Source organism: Chiroxiphia lanceolata, chromosome 1 (genome assembly GCF_009829145.1).
Source record: "Chiroxiphia lanceolata isolate bChiLan1 chromosome 1, bChiLan1.pri, whole genome shotgun sequence".
Lineage (NCBI taxonomy): Eukaryota > Metazoa > Chordata > Aves > Passeriformes > Pipridae > Chiroxiphia > Chiroxiphia lanceolata.
Genome location: NC_045637.1, coordinates 66,772,626 through 66,787,542, shown reverse-complemented (window position 1 = coordinate 66,787,542; position 14,917 = coordinate 66,772,626). Strand labels below are relative to the sequence as shown.

Here is a 14,917-nt window from a genome sequence, read left to right as displayed (position 1 = left end):
GGGTACTGAAATACGACGAGGCAGCAGTCACAAGTAGCAACATAGGAAATTTTGTCTAAGTATCAGAAAAATCTTTCCTGCCTTGGGGGGAGTGTGTGTGTCAAATACTGGCACAGGTACTCACAGAGTCTGTGGCACCTGTATTCTTGGAGATAGGACAAAGTTGTTTGTGCAAGCCCCTGAGCAAACCCTGAACTCAGATGTAACCTCAAAGCTAATCTTATTTGAGTGGGCCCAGATGACCTCCAAAGACATCTTCCAACCTGATAATTGCAAAAGAATTTCATTTTGCTTACCTAAATGGCTGCTTTAATGATTTTAACAATATTCCTGGGACACTCTGTATTTTGAAGAAAAAGAACAGTGAAAATGCAGATCCTTATTATTACCAAAATGTATCTCATTGCTGCTAGGAAATATTGTAGGAATGGTCATGTATACCAGCAGGCCAGAATAGATTGTGGGTTTTTATTAAATGAACAAAAAAAATTAGTGAAGCATATTTAATCCACACAGGTGAGGAGTTCTGTAGACCTGGTAAACAAGCGCTGTGTAAAATTAGGTCAATTTGGGTGATTTACTAGCTTGGAAAAATCCAACAAATATATTTTAATATTTTTCTGTCTTGCTTCTTTCTTCTGCTTGAAATGGAAACCACTTTCTTCACCAGTTTTCCCAATCTTTGCAAGACTTTATGCTTCCTCTTATGGTCCCAAAACTCCTCCAAGGAAAACCTACACAACTGAATGAAATAAATGCCTAGCTTTGGTGACTGACAGAGTGGTGATCATCACTTCTGACTGTACCAGGCTAATATCCAGGCTCAGAATGGACTTAGGCTTGGGTACAGATGGTGTAGAGCACTCAGCATGAGATGAGAAGCCTTCTGCCCCCCTTTTGCTGTCCTGACACATGTTGTTAGTGGTTGGTTGGGCAACTCTGTGCCTCCTTGATGAACTGTATGGGTCTTCTGCTCAGAGCACAGCTCTCCTGAGGGCAAAAGCAGGAAAATGGCTCTGCTGGGTGTAACCACTAGATCTGGTGTATTTTTCTAAACATATATGATTATAAATATTTCAAGAGCGTAAGATGGCAGCTTTAGGGGGATGCATTTCCCAGTACTTGTCTCAGCCTTTCCTGGTCTGAAGTTTAGGTTCTTGGTTAGAAATTATACCTTTGTTTCTAATAAATATTGGGGAGGGGGAGAGGGATGCCCTGTGAATTTGTTTCATTGCTTTTTGAGCCTATTCAGGCTTTTAACATCTGCAATATCTTCTAATGCTTTACTCTTTAACTTAATTATTCAGTCAGTAAAAAAGTGTATTTCCTTTTATAGGCTTTAATCCAATATGCTAACATTTCATTTGCTGCTCTTTCCTTCTTGTATAGGGGTGAACAGTCTGTACTGTTGTACCTTTCTCAGTGTGACACATGATGGCATGTGACACAATTTGGGCATGTTTTTCTGAACTCTCTGTTTTCCAAACTGAGTTATCCCAACCTGCTTATTGATTCTCACACAAATACTGTCCCTCACCATTAATTACCTTACTATCTATGCATCCTTGTCTATATGTTTTCTACTTCAGGTGAGTCCCTTGGGGCTTAGAAGACAAAGTTCATTTCATTTTCCTAATAATTCATAATAATCCTTTTGCTTTAGGCTGATGGTTTCATAGAATGGTACACGGTTTCTCCAGTTGCTGTATCCATAATTCAGGGTTGTAACAGCTCACTTAAAGCTCATCACTTAGCATGTATAGTTAGGACTCTTTGGTTTTTTTATTCCAGTTTCAACATTTATCAGCATTACTTTTCCTCCACGGTTTTATCACACACCGAGATTATTCTGCAATTTTTCAGTCACCTTTGGCTTTAACTACCCTAAATAATCTAGTGTGATTCTCTATCATCTCACTATTCAGCCTTATCCAAATTTCCGATGGCTATGTTGAACAGTGCATTTCCCTACACTGATCTACTAGAAATCTCTCTGCACTGTGAAGAGTGACCATTTAATTTTCTGCTATGTATTTCCTATTGTCTAAACAGCTCGTGCCCTGTAAAGAAAGGTTTTGGCCTGGAAACCTCCAAAGTCTGTTCCATAGTGAACACCTCCGTAAAGAATTCTTTTAACTTTGCTGAGGTAGAGTCTGATCCTGTTTGGGTTCCTCTTTCATACTCCAGTTACTTATCAGCCCTAAAGACTTTCTAGCAGAATTCCTGTTTCTGATGTGCTTAAAATCATTTTATATTGGTTTTATGCCTTTGGAAAATTGCTCTTCAAAATCTTTTTTTGGCTGGACTTATTAAATTTAACTTGCCAGAGTTGATATTCTTTTTTATTTTTCTAGTTGGGGAACAACTTTCACTTTCAGAACAACTTCTAATAATCACCATTGCTGTGCTGTGTATTGAAATGGTGTAGAAAAAAAGAGAACTCTCGGTAGTTTCTCTTTCCACATTCCTTGCCTTTTCCCCAAAAATGACTTGACATTAACTGAAAGAGGGTACATTTAGATTAAATATTAGGAAAAAATTCTCTACTGTCAGGGTGGTGAGGCAGTGGAATAGGTTGCCCAGAGCAGTTGTGGATGCCCCATCACTGGAAGTGTTTAAGGACAGGTTGAATGGAGCAACCTGGTCTAGTGAAAGATGACCCTCCCCAAAGCAGGGGGGGTGGAACTAAGTGATTATTAAGGTTGCTTCCAAGTCAGGCTATGATTCTATGAAGTTAAAGTTATAAAATATTTTTTTTTCTGAATTGTTTCTCTCTCTTTAGTGCCTCTTCAGAAAAGGTACTCAAAACATGAAGGGAATGCTCATAAAATTCAAACCATGGGGGAAAAAAACATAGAGAAAACATTTGCAAAAATGAATAGAGAAAGGAAGGGTTGGTGTGAACATCCCTAGATGTATAAGAGAGAAGGAGTAGAACAAAGAAAGAATGGGTTGGGAAAACTTACACAGACAAATGAAAAAGTGATTATACCAAAATAATCACCTCTGAAATACTGAAGATTTCAGTGCATCTTGCTGTACAGTTCAGTTGAGATAGTCCTAGAAATATTCTGAAATTATGAAATAGTGTGTTTTCTAAAAACTATACCCAGATACAGGCAGAGGTGTATATATATATGCATGTGTGTGTGCATGTCCTGCCTCAAAAGTGAGGAAGACTGAGACAGCAAAGCTTCCACATGCTTTGATGGGATTTGAATAGTGAGCAGATCCCCCAGGCTAGAGGCAAATTTCATCCTTGAGCAGCTGCCCAGATTTCATCAGCAGATTCCAAATAGCAGGCTCCATCTCCTGTAAAGACTCAGGTGTATACAGATGTGATTCCTGGGTATATCCTGGCAGTGGCCAAGCACTGCACACTGAAGCAGCAAAGTATGTTACCAGATCATGTCAGTGCCTTTGCAGGATTGATACCCGCAAGCTTTTGCTCATGAGCCACTCCAGGAGAGTTGCTGATTTCTCCCTGAGCTTGCTGCTCTGCACAAAAATGCTGGGTCTGTTTAGAGTCATAACAAGGTAAGGCTTTCTGGCAGTGTATTGCCAACTTCAACATTTCTCCAGATTTGCAAGGAGAAGATATCTTACCTCTTGGAATTGAGCAATTATCAAACTTTTAAAATGCACTTAACACCCCTGAAAAAGAAGTAAATACAAAAATTAGTGCCACTATACATATAAATAATGTATCTATTCTTACTCTAGCAGTTCTACTGGATTCTGAATTCTTTCTTGAAAGGCCAAGTTGCAGTTGCAGTATCATTTTTTAACTAGGCTTAACAATGAGACTTTTAATTTACTTTTCTGAGGGCAAAAGATTAAAATCAAGGAAAAGTACAGCACTGGTTGGTTCTGATTTGCACTTCTTGAGAATCCACTGCAGAGGACAAGGGAATAAGCAGATGGAAACCATCAGCACCTGGGCTGCGATCAGCCCATAAACCACGTTTTGTGCAAGCAACAGCTTTGATTTTTTTTTCCCAGTTGGGTCCAAGATGTAAAATTTAACCCGTAAAGCCTCCTGGGGTTTGAGCTGTAGCAAACTCGAAGCAAGATTAGCAACTTTTTGCACTGAGCACTGAAGAAATGCTTATTTCAGGCAGATACCCTGAAGCTTTCATTACCTCTGAGGTGTTTTACACGTCACTAAAGGTCTACATGTATTCTGAATAAAAGCCCTCTGATCAGTCACTCTTCTTAATGTCAAAGAATGCTTGCTGGTGTAAGGCTCTCCTTCACCTCTGTAAAGGGAGAAAATTCCTTCAGGAGGTGAAGCAGGATGGTTCACAGACAGCTTCAGGATGGTTCACAGACAAAGGAAAGGCTCAGAGTAATAAGAAAGAAGAAACAAAGATGTGACTAAGTTTGGCAATACTTACCTATTTTCAATCTAGAGAGCTTGTCAATATAGGAGGAATAAGAAGAATGCAACAGTGGAGAAAAGAAGTACTGAGAGAAACCTCATCACAGTTATATGACACAGATAAGTGACTGAAGCAGGAAGAAGACTATACCAGGAGACACAACACAGTACAAAGCAAAACAAGGTGACAGAAATTAAAAAAAGAAAATGAAAAAACAAATGTTCAAGAGACGAATTTAACTTTTTTGGAAAAAAAAGCTCAGTGGAAAATGTACACATAAAATGGAACATAGATAAACCATTTTTCTCCCACAATGCTGTAATGCTCCAGAATCTAAATGGGCTGTACTAATAGCAGCTCTGTGAGGTAGGATAAGGTTATTATTTTATGTTCTTGGAGCTAAGGCGCTGAAAGAAAAAGTGAATCTCAAGAGGACACAGTGAAAATCTGCAGGTGGAGAAGGGAGTCTGAATTTGGTGAGCATCACTGAAGCATTTCTCCCTCTGTAAAGTTTTATATGGTAAAAAATAAAATGGAATGAAGTGCGATAGGGAGTTGGATATAAAATGTCATTATGGTATAGCAAGATATGATTTTATGTTGAACAAAATTATTGTTCTCGATTTTTTTTTCCTGTTGTTGCTACACTAGTGGCCAACAATAGTATAATCTGTTAGAAAAGTTGTAGCTAATAGGCTTTAATAATTCCAGCTTGAAACACTAATGTTTACTGAATTTAAGTGTTATCTGCCAATATTGATGCAACCCATGTTCTGATGGTCCTGTAAAACGAACAACTGCCAATATATATGTCAAAGCTGTTCCTGATTTTAAATCTATAATTTACTCTACAGCTCTTCAGTAGTTTCCTGATCACACTTGTCAAGTTCCTCCCTAACACGGTGATAACTCTTATGTTGCATCAGCATATTGAAATATCTCACGGTAGCCTTTTACATTAAGAATTTCACTGCAATCAAACGCTTTCATAAGGAACTTGAAGAGCACAATATGGACAGCATAATCATTAGAGATGAACTATTTGTTTTTTGAGAATGATTTTTTACTGATGACCCTTGAGACAGAATTAAGACTGACACAAGGTGGATTTCGTATGCTCAAGGTCAAGGCCTCTGACTCTCAGAAACATTATGACACCAGTGAATGTAGCTTTTGCTGAATCTTCTGAGAATGCAGAAGAAGCCAATTGAGTCTTCAGCTTCCAGCAGAAAACTGGGCTGGCTGTGAGCACAGGCAAAGCAGAAATTGTCTAAGGTAGCAGGCTCCTGGAAAGACAAAGTGCACATCCCCTAACATCTGCACCCCCTAATTTTGTCCTTATTAGGACAGGGAAAAACAGGTTGTCTGAAACTGCTGCTGTCCCTAAAGCAGGAGTGGAAACTATTGGTAGAATGCCCAGTGCCAGCAGCTGTGATAGCTGACTAGCATCAGTCCCTGGAGGCAGCCAGATTAGCAGCATGGATCCTCTAGATCTCTCTATTGCAATTCCCTGCTTTTCTGTGGCAGGCAGGGGTGGCCCTGTCCCATCTGTTATTTTAGGAGGACTGACTGTCAGTTGTGTCTGAGCTGTTGAATAGTCTTGTGCTGGTTCTAGAATAAAAGGCATGCAAAATGTTTACAGTCTTAAATGAGGAATAATCATGGCATTACTTATATTTAGAAATTCAGGGAGCGTCCTTGGTCTCAATGTCGTATGTACCATGCTACCCATTCCAAAATGCAGATGATATTATCAGTGTTTTATTCCCCACTCTTGGCTTTGTCAGTTTCTCCTTTTTATACCCCAGGTTCTTTGTGAAATGAACAGTTTAATGTTAAAACCACTTTGTATTCAGAATGGATGGATGGATGGTCTGCCATCACTGTGTGCATTTGAGATTTGAACCACAAAAGTGGTTCAGTTTTGACTTTCCAACTTGCTTGTGTTTTGGAGATTTTTGTTTGGTAATTTCTACAGCTTCTACCACTGCAATTTCCAGACATCACCAGTAGCCAAATTCAGAGACTGGAAGTGGAACTTCCAAAGTCTCTTCCACAACTGTCTGACTGATTTTTGTGCCCAGGAGCTTTGTTCCTTCAGACTGGCAAACCTCAGACTTTAAGAGACGGAACACAACTATTCCTTTAGATTTGTGAATTGTTCTCTTGATCCATTCTGTGCTTGTGCTATTCCCTCACGTTTTTCAAAGTGGCAGAATTTTTGAAAGTAATTGCTTCTCTGGTTTTACAAATCAAGACAGCTTTCTGTTTAATTAATTAATTAATTAATTATTTTTTACAATTGTTCATATGTGTCACAATGAACATATCACATATTATACCCCTCCTTTTTGTCATCTGTATTAGGTCATCAAGAGCTGTATTGTGAGGCTCATGAGGACCAGATTTCTCACTCCTTATTTCATACCCCTTATGTGTGCTTCCTCTTTGGTATACCACTGCACTAGGAGAAAGAGGAATTTCCTGTGAGTTTTGCTCAGGCTTGGTCTAGGGCTGCACTCTAGCAAGTTCACAGGCTTCCTTGCTCTTCCTATTTCTGGCATAATTCTGGTTTTTTTCTCAGACGCAAGTTATTTTTCCAAGAGTAAGCAAGCTCTGACGTTTGTATGCAAACATCCTTGCCCTTCTCAGTGAAAACCCTTTGGGCATTGTGGCTGGATGCTTACTTCAGCTTTTAGGTTGGACAGTGGCTCCCGTTATTTCAGTTGTCATTATTGTCAAGGAGCTTGACTCCTCAGTGAAGACTGGATGGTTGCTTCCAGTCTTTGATAAAATACTGGGAAAATGCAAGAGAGCACTCAAAAAAAATATCGCTTCTTTGAGAAGAAGAAAATGCTGGGTGATTTTAAATTATTTTTAGCTCTGTGATTAGTAGTGTATAAATGTTATTTAGACTTTATACAAAACCCACAGTATTGGGGTTTGTGTCAGACAACTAGCAACTCCTTTTACACCCACTGGTAAACCTAGTCACAGTTTTGTAAACCTTCACAAGCAAACTTCCCAAGGGCAGTTTTGATAAACTGGTACACTCCCCATGCTAGTGAAAAATTATCTACTGCCTTCCCTGTAACAACCAAACACAGAGTCAGAGCCTGAAAACCCAAGGCTCACCCAGAACTGTGGAGTGTTGCTTTGCCAGCTGCTTTATGCAGGAGAAGAACTAGTTCATGCCTGCCTACTAAAGTCATCCCAAGCCAGTCACCCTTTGGAAATAGGAAGGAAAGACTTGCCATCCCTAGGCTTCTATGACCCTGCTGGAGGAGGTATTCATGTCTCAAGACAACCTGTGCACCCTTCTTTGATTTCTGCTCATAACCTACTGGTTTCGCTGTGTTTCATCTTGTCTCTCCACTGCACCAGAATAGCTGGGTGGTGAAATACTGCAAAATTATGCTAAGCAAGACTTAAGGGCAGACACCCAAGTGCAATATTGGGAGCAAAAGGGTATAAATAAAACAATGACAAATTCACTTCCAGCCTATACTTAACCATGGCTCCTCTTTCAAGTATCCCATGAGGGATTTCTTTTGCACTGCTCTGCAGTGAGAGCAGAAGATGGTGGATCTGTAGTCAGACTTCTTCCCAGCTGGTGAGCTCACTTCTGCATGGCTTGCATTCCTAAATGCCTTGTATTCCTTTGGGGCTATGCTTTTGGATGCACATGCAAATACTGACCATGTCCTGTCTTGAGAGGGACACTACAGATACTTAAATGGTTATTTCCATGTGAGCCTGGCCATGATTGTTAGCAAAATCCTGACGATTTTGCCTCCTGAGGTCAGAAGTGTTGTGCACCAAGAGTATATTCTCCCTCTGTCCTCCGGCAGTCTGCTGACTAGCTGCCCCTGCTCATAGGATCCTTTTCATCTCGTCATGCTCCACAGAGATAATTTATACAATCGTAATGTCTCTATTATGAGATATCAGTTGTGCATGTGTTCAGCAAGGTTTGTGATCACTGGTACCTTAGTGACATTCTGTAGACATCACACTTTAATGACATAGACATCAGATGTCGTCAAATTCATATGGTAAGAGTGTTAATGCAACTCGTACCTAATGTTTCAGATACAGCATCTTTTTTGAAGATCAGCTCCTCTCTGTTTTGCTGTGTGTCTAGGTACAAAGTGCATTTTCTTCTGATATAACTGCACTAGAATTCCAGGCAAAGGATGTCACTTTCATAGAGCTATACGATAATTCCATTAAAAAAAAAAAAATCCTGGTTTTATCTTATCTTGGATGTACAGTGCTCCTGGTTCCTTGTAGATACAGTCTCCCTTGATACAGAAACCCAGACACTGATTTTCAAGATAGAGTTCATTTTGGTCTTTATTGAGGCAATAGACCTTGGTTTTGGCTGCCTTCAGAGAACAGAATTTCAGTCAAGCAGAGCTGATGTAATCTTCGATGATGATGGCATTTGTGATTGTCCAGTGAGCCTTCCAAGGGATCAGCCTCCATCTCTGGGTTTGGATTCAATTATTATCATTCTGACAAAATTACTGGTGGTGTGGAAGGAGAACACGACTATAGCTGGGGTGGATTTAGGTATTTCCCAGCCATAAGATGTTTTATTGTTTGCATCATGTTATGCTTTGTCTGCTTTTTTAAAATTTTCAAAATCAGTGGAGTAAAAGGTCTGATTTTTTTTCAGAATGGTGTATGAGGTCAGCTGTGCAGAGCTATTTATCTCTTCACAGTATTTTTAGGAAAAGAGGCAAACGTGTTGATTTTTTAAATTATGCTGAAAGAGACATCACATTGAGATTTTAACTTTAGAAAACAACTGGTTGTGAATGAAAGACTTCTCTTACCTTCATTAATTCATTTTAAAAAATAGCCTAGTATTTTTGTTCTTTTTTTTTCTTGAAATGATACTTTGTCTTCATCTATATAAGACAGCTGTAAACTCACCAAAATTATGCATTTAATTGAATTATGTGATTTAAATGCCATATATGTGGGGTTTTATCCCTTTTCTTCCTCCCACTAATGAGGGAAAGAATTCTATGTTTATGGGATTATACCATGAGGCTCATGAGTTTTATGTGAAGCTCAAATAATTGGCATTGACAGTCTTATCAAACAAGAATAAAATTAGGATGGTATTGTAAATGCAATATAGAAAAATGGGACAGAAAGCAAAAAAGAGGAGCAGGGTTTTTCCACCCCTAGTGTTTTTGTACTTGTTGGCCACAAAAGCATCTTTTTCAGATGTATTGCTTGCTGTGGTGGACTGACCAAAGCAAGGAGAGAGCAATGATCAACAGCTTTCTCAGGCTTTCCAGCTACAGATACTTGCTGATGAACGGGGCTCCTAATCACTTGACAGAGCTTTATGCTTTATGCCTCACTTAGTACAGCTTCCTGTTGCAATCTTTGGTTTATTCACATCTAACAAATTTCATTGTGCTTACATTTTTTTTGAGAACTAAATTTTTAGTGTTTATCTATTCAAAAGCTAGTTCCTGTAACTCTTGATTTGGAGTCACTTGAACATGGGCTATTCTTTCTTCAAAGATTAGACTTTATTTCCAAATCTTGGATAGCTTTTTGATTTTTTTTTCTCTCCCTCTTTTTTTTTTTTTTTAATGTGGTGCGTGGTGCTACTGTATTTGCATAGCTTAATCCAGAAGAATTGAACCACATGCTTAAGGAAAAGAATGGCATGTGGTTCATGAACCCCATAATTAGTTCCCCTTCCTAGCTCTAAGCAATAATTAAATCTGTCACTTCTGCTCTGCTGATTCATTTATTTAGCTATTTAATTGCTCAGCTCAATACGTCTTTATCTCTGGAACTGCAACATTTTATTCAGGCAAAGGAATAGCATAAGCCATTATTATTTTTTGTCCAACGGCAGGGACATGTAAAAGAAAAGAACACTAATACTAGATGATTTGGTGGTGTTGTCAGTTTTCACTTACCAAATAAAACAGTATTTAAGGAAAAACTTCAACCAGTGCTTGAGAATAGCTTTTCAAATACAGGCTTGCTTCTCCAGGAAATTATGTCAAATTCAAGGACCCTATGTATGTGATCCAGGTTTCCATTTACATAATGGGTTAACTTAAAGCACTTCCAGGTAATACATAATTTTCTATAAAACTAGTAGTCTTAGCCTGATCTGCTGGAATATTTTATAAACAGTTTAAAGTTGCAAATATACACTAAATTATTTACAAACTAAACAGTATATTTTCTTTATACATTTTATTTTTGGGACATTGCTCATGGAGATTTCTGTCACCTGTCTCTCAGATTTATCATCAAACACAGCATTTTGACCTGTAAAGCAAATGGCATTTGGAATACTTTCAAGCTTGCAAAGACAGCCCTCTGAATGCCTCTCTGTGAGGCATATTTCCATACATGCACTTTTCTTCATGTTACATCCTTAAGCGGCGTTGCAAGACTCCTCCACTATTTCTCTCCATAGGTTGGAAAAGCTGGTGTAGGAAAGCAGCATGCAACACAATGACAAGCAGATCAAGACAGATTAACTCAGACAGGGCCTTTTGGCAAATAAGAAAATATTTTTTATTTTTATAACCCTTTTTTTTCCCCTCTCTGAACTCTGCAATGATAGCTGGTCCAGGAAATGAAACATATAAAACCCACCCAAAATTCAGAGACAAGGATATTTTTCTGACACTTCTGGCATCAGTGGCTCAGTTCCATCAATTTATTCATCTGCCTTGCTGGCTAGATTTTTATACTATACACACAGTCTTGCATTTCACTCCATTCGTGACTTATTTTGCTGTCTTGTTATTCAGTTACAACTATGCAGCTATTTAAGTCATAGCTCATGTTTTTTCCCAGGTAAGCTCATTATTCTAAAAATCTTTTTACTGCTTACCTGGAGGGAGTTTTATTGTTGAGGATTATGTCAGGTTTTTTATCCCTCCAGCGAGGGTTCTGTCCACTCCTTTGCAATGCAAAACATGTCTGTACTGCTGCTGTGGACATCCAGCTTGGCCCTGCTTGCAGTAAAAGCAGGACCCTGTGTAAAGATCAGTTGGTGGAACTGACAGGGTTTATTAGTCATATTGCATGCAATACCTTGAAAATTCAGCTGGACATGCTGCCATACCTCTGACTGCTCTGCTGGGCTACATGGACCTGCACCATGCTTGTGCCAGAACGGGGATCTGCTTCCCTCTCCCTCTACCACCCCACACTGTCATCAGGGAGGGCTTTGTCAACCCATGGCCTGGCAGCTTTGGCCTGACAATGCTCAGTCTGTGTTATTCATGTTGGTGTTACTGTTTTGCATCTGTGCAGTCAGGGTTACTCAAAGCTCTTTATTGAAATAAAGAATATTTCTGTCCCTGCTAAATCTAGGAAATCTAGAAATCTTGCAGGCAGTTTTCTTTTTGCAAGCCTGTGCATGCGATTTTTGGTTTAGTTTTGCATGAGCTTCACTTAAATATTCTCTCTTTTAAATGTGTTTCTTCAAATTATCTTCTAAAAGTACACTCTTTGTTATGTTGAGCGCATGCTTAAATTCAGGTAATTAATAAAGCCGCAAAACCCCTCTGTGGACATCCTTTGAGGATAAGGGTGCTTTGAGGATAAGTCTGTATGTGAATGGGTTTAGTTTGAGAAAGTAGCGTTCGCTGCACCAGGACAAACAAGCATGATGAGAGGAGGGCATGGGAATGAAATGGAAAAAATAACATTTATTTGTAGTAGAAATTTATTGTTGAGTTGGTGGAAACCAAACAGTGGGAATGCAGGGTTAATTTCAGACAGCTTTTATCTCAGTTCTAAAAGAGCATGAGGTTAGTCAATAGGATTAACTACTTTTGCACAGATTTGTACATAAACATTGAGGCACGAGACTAGGAGGGACATCCTAGTGCCCTCCCTTTGCAACGATTACATTCTTGAATGTCTGGGGAGGGAATTAGGTGACAGTGACTATTGGCTTCCCCTCAGATGAACCTAGTTGTTGTCCTCCTGCCATCAACAGACTGGAAATTACTATCTCAAAGGCACTGCAGAGTTTACAAGCAGCCTTATGGGCCCGAAACCACTCCCTTCTCCCACTCTCCTCTCCCCATGCTGGAGCCAGTGGCATCCAGCAACTAGCATGGTGCAAACTGAAGGGTTGTGTAGTGGTGCAGAAGCTCAGGGTCTGAGCGCTGCTGGTGGCGGCACTCTGCTTGATCAAGGGTGTTTTTATTTGCTTTGTTTGATTGTTGTTTGTTGTTAGGGGTTGGTTGTTTGATGGTTCTGGTTTTGTTTTGTTAGTTTTCAACTCTAACTCACTGCAGTTAGAAACCTCAGGCTGGAGTTTCTGCTCACTCACAACATGGCATATGTTAGTGTAAAATGTGTCTAAATCAAATTAGATTAAATCCCTCAGTCTTGAAACAAATGCACCTCAGTCTGTACTGTATTCAATGTATTGATTTACTATTGGAAACTTCTTGTTTTATTTTAGGTAAGTCATTGCTTGTTCTATTTGTGCGATGCACCATATCTGTGGGGTCGGAAGCTACCTCTGCCCAGCCCTGGTCAGTCTACTTGGTTATATAAGGTGCACAGACTCGGGTACCTATAAATATTAGCGAGCAGCTGTCACAAAGGGATAGTGAGTGAGCTGCTCAGGACTTTGAAAACACAATAGCTTGGCACCCAGAAATACACAACTTTGATAACATATTACAAGGTTACGTGTTGGGGGGAGAGGGTAGGGAGGTACTTTTAATCTTTGTCTCTTTGAAAAAAAATATTTTTCTTCCTTTGTACTTTTGGTATACATCGAATCTTTACAATTTTTATCACATTAGGATATGACATTCCTGGCCTTGCCAGTTGCTTTTGTTTGTGTATTTATAACAGCTTCTGGTCATTGTTGAGCAAAGGCGATTGCCCTGCCCTCTGGCCCTTTCTTAAGCAGATTTTGGGCAGAAGCTCCTCTCATGTGGCACTAATTGAAGTGACTGGCGCAGGGGGTGTTGTGAGCACGCTCGGGCTGCTCTGCCAGGGGCTAAGCCAGGGGAGGAAGAGAGGAAAACCGGGAAGAAGAAAGGGGGGGGGTGTTGGAAGAAGGGAAAGGGGGGGGAGGGAAAAAGGGAAAAAAAAAAAAAAAAAAGCCGGGCTTTGCTTCACCGTGTCAGAGCGGAGGGCTGCCGGCCATCTGTCCGCGCAGGGCGGCACGGAGGGAGCCGGCGGGTGCAGCCCCGCGCAGGGCGGCACGGCGGGAGCGGCGCACCCTCGGCAGGCGGGAGCGGCGTGCGGGCTCCGGGGCTCCGGCGGCGCGGGTCCCGCTCCGCAGGTGGGTGTGCGGCCCCGGGCGCGGGAGGGCGGCGGGTGCTGCCCGCGGGGGTGGGCGCGGGGGCTTCTTTGTTGTGAGGCTGCGGGAGCCGAGCTGCCGCCCCGCCTCGGGGGTGCCTGAGGAGGGGCCGCGTGTGGCCGCTGTGCCGGCCCGGGGCGGGCTGCGGCGGGCGAAGTCGGCGAAACTCGTTGGGAAAGATCGGAACCAACAAGTTGCCGTCGAAGTGCTCCGTGCGGAGATGGGGCTGGCTCGTCGGCCGCGCGACTGAGCCGCGCGGAGGGAGATCCATCAGGCACTGTCAGTCGGGAAGTGTGGGCTTCCCTCGGGTGAGTAACCCCGCCTGAGCCGCAGCTCCAGCGCTCAAAGGCGATAATATCATCCGGAGCCTGCTCGGTGTGTGTCCGTGTGTCCCCGGCTAATGGTTTCCTGCAAGTTTAACGTGAAATGGGGAAAGGCCAAGGGAGACCGCAGGGGTTGCGGAGGGGATTAGGAAGGCAGAGGCTAATAAGTTTCTGACATGGTGTAAACCGGCATCACTGTCAAAAACAGCCAAGATGGAATATTGTCCCGTATTTTGGCATTTTCATTGGAAGTTATCACCTTTCATTTAGCTGTTAAAGTTTCTGGAGGCTTTTTTTTGTTGTTTTAAGTTGCTGTGTAAACAGCTTGAGTAAACAACTGTGTCGTCGCTTTGTGAGTTGTGTAGTGGGGGAAAAGTGAACTTTAAAAGTGTTTCTTAAAGAAAAGTTAGAAAATATATGGTAGCTCTGAGTTAACAGTAGTGATAACTGGACATCATACCTCATTATTATGGCTATTAATATTACTATTTTTAAAGATGCAAGAAATTTTGTTACTATGCGCCTAAAACTATATTTTAATGTCTTTTATACATCTGCTAGACTGTTCTGTTAGTGGATGTGGTTATTTTTTAGTGTACAACTTGAACTTGTGTTCCTGATAACTCTATTAGTGCTACTGGAAAAATAAATAATCAGTTATCACACATTATCTAAACACATTTTAGCAGCTCATGTGTACATTATAGGCAGCAAAATGCCGTCATAACTGGAAATTCTGTTGTGTGTCTATCTTCAAATGTTAAAAGAAAAAAATCTATTAGAAGTGTGCATACTATCCAGTCTAGCTGTAGGTTGTGTTTGTTTCTTTTCTGTATGGTTCTAGATGTAGAACAATAGTGAAAAATGGAGTCAAGCAG

The 14,917-nt window shown here is 40.7% G+C and overlaps 1 protein-coding gene across 20 annotated transcripts in view; it reads left to right on the top strand.

Moving 5' to 3' along the window:
• LOC116799594 (poly(rC)-binding protein 3-like) overlaps positions 1 to 14,917 on the top strand; it is a 497,681-nt gene that overhangs the window by 342,251 nt on the left and 140,513 nt on the right. The window contains exon 1 of one of the 20 annotated variants that reach the window (XM_032712891.1): positions 13,634 to 13,698. The exons of 18 other annotated variants lie outside the window; for them this stretch is intronic. The gene's annotated coding sequence lies outside the window, so the exon portion shown is untranslated. Of the gene's footprint in view, positions 1 to 13,633; positions 13,699 to 13,806; positions 14,025 to 14,917 lie in introns of those variants that run through there. One more of the 20 variants, XM_032712886.1, reaches the window with a different exon arrangement.